A 2,472-nucleotide genomic window follows, 5' to 3' on the forward strand; every position below is an offset into this window, starting at 1 on the left:
GCATGCTCATTTCTATTCTGGGCCCAGAGCAGAGTGACCTGAATGCAGTACTGTAGAAGATGTCAGTAGGGTTATGGAAAGTAAAGTTTGAATTAGACATAAGACTGAAATTTCTTAGAAGCCTCACCTAATAATGTGAGACACCTACATGTGGATGCCTGCATCCTATTTAGCAAATTCTAAAGTACAGGATGACTAGAATAGCTCAATATGACAAGGATGAGACAGGTTATGAAGGGAGCCAATTACAACCCAGTGTGGTATGTCAAGAATCCATAAGTCTCCCAAGGCCCAACTGGAGGTGACAGATGATGCGTAATATTTAGCCACTGCGGTGGATAGAGTGGATAGACCCCAAGAGGACTCCCAGTGATCCTAACCTTCTGGTACTCAAATCCTTACATAATCCCTTCCCTTTGAGACTGGGTAAAACCTGTGATTTTTGTAACAAATGAAAAAAGCCAAAGTTGATAGGATGTCACTCCTGTGATTATGCTACATCCTGTAAGGCTTTGTCTTATGAACAGTCTGCACTAGAGACTCTCCTTGCTGGTTCTAGAAAGTCGGTGGCCATATTGAGGAATTCCACTTAGGCAAGGAATGGCAAGTGGTCTCTAGGACCTGAGGGCAGCTACCATCTGGCAGCCAGTAAGAAGCTGAGGCTGTAAGTACTGAAGACGCAAGGAAATGAATTCTGCCAACAACCTGGAGACCTTGAAAACAGATTCTTCAATTGAGCCTCTAGATAAGAATGTTGTCCTTCTTGCACTTGGATTGCAGCCTTTTGATACTGAGCAAAGAACCCAATGGAGCCGTGCCCAGATTCCTCACCCAAAGAAACTGTGAGATAATAAATGTGTGTTGTAGTTTGTGGCAAGGTGAATGCAGCAATAGAAAACTACCACAACCATCTTGAAGGTGTTCTTTCCAAGAGCAAACCTCTTAGGATGAGAGATCTTCAAAAAATATAAATGAAAGTCGTGTACTGTCCATGGCAGAAAGGGTTGTCGGGGAAGCAGGAAAAATTATTGTTAGTGCCAAGAACTATGCAGGCAACAAAGTATTAAAATCATATAGAATAGGGGAATGTTATGAGCTGAAATGTGTTCTTCTTAAAATTCATATGCTGAAGCCTAACCCTCAGTCCCTCAGAAGGTGCCTATATTTGGAGATAGGGCCCTTTTAAAAGTTGGACAGAGTTGGCCGGGTGTGGTGGCTTACACCTATAATCCCAGCACTTTGGGAGGCCAAGGTGGGCAGATCACCAGGTAACGAGTTCGAGAACAGCCTGGCCAACATGGTCTTTCACCAACATGGTGAAACCTTATCTCTACTAAAAATACAAAAATTAGCTGGGCGTGGTGGCGGGTGCCTGTAATCCCAGCTACTCAGGAGGCTGAGGCAGGAGAATCGCTTGAAACTGAAAGGCGGAGGTTGCAGTGAGCCGAGATTGTGGCACTGCACTCCAGACTGGCAACAGAGGTCTCTTCAACAGAGAGAAAAAAGGTGGTCAGGGTTAATAAAGCTGGGTCCTAATCCAACATGACTGATTCTTTATAAGAAAAGAAAAGGTTGCCACAGAGTGAGACAGCAGGGATGCATGTGCACAGAGAAAGGACTAGGTGGTGAGGGCAGTGAGGAGGTGGCCATCCGCAAGCCTCAGAAGAAACCAAACCATTGACACCTTGATCTTGGTCTAGCCTCCAGAGCTGTGAGAAATAAATTTCTGTTGTTTAAGCTACCTAGTTTGTGGTATCTTTTTATGGCAACCTTAGCAAGTGAATACGGGGGATATCTTTACAGCACATATGAGTAACAAAATATTTAAACTCAGAATACAGATGGTCCCTGATTTATCATGGGTCAACTTACCAGTTTTTGACATTAACATGGTACTCTTACAACCACTCTGTTTTTCACCTTAAGTACAGAATTCAATAAATTACATGAAGTATCCAATACTTTGTTATAAAACAGACTTTCTGTCAGATGATTTTGCCCAACTGTAAGCGAATGTAAGTATCTTTGTTTTTGTTGTTTATAACAGAATACCTGAAACTGAGTAATTTATAAAGAAAATTAATATCTTTCTTACAGTTATGGAGGCTGAGAATTCCAAGGTTAAGGAGCCACATCTGATTGGGACTCTGAAGAGCCAGAGGTGGTGCAGGGCATCACAGCATGAGAGGGCTGAGCACTCTAACATGCTAGCTCAGCACTCTTTCCCTCTTTTTATAGAGCCACTGCTTCCACTCCATGATAACCCATTCATTCATTCATCCATTCATCTATTCATGAAGATAGAGTCCTTGTGATCCAACCACCTCTTAAAGGCCTCCCCTTTCAATATTGCCACATTGGGTATTAAGTTTTTAACAGATGAAATTTGAGGAACACATTGAAAACATCCCAGTAAGTGTTCTGAATATTTTTTTTTTTTTTTTTTTTTTTTTTTTTTTTTTTTTTTTTTTT

Source organism: Rhinopithecus bieti, unplaced genomic scaffold (assembly GCF_001698545.2).
Source record: "Rhinopithecus bieti isolate Rb0 unplaced genomic scaffold, ASM169854v2 scaffold_3878, whole genome shotgun sequence".
Lineage (NCBI taxonomy): Eukaryota > Metazoa > Chordata > Mammalia > Primates > Cercopithecidae > Rhinopithecus > Rhinopithecus bieti.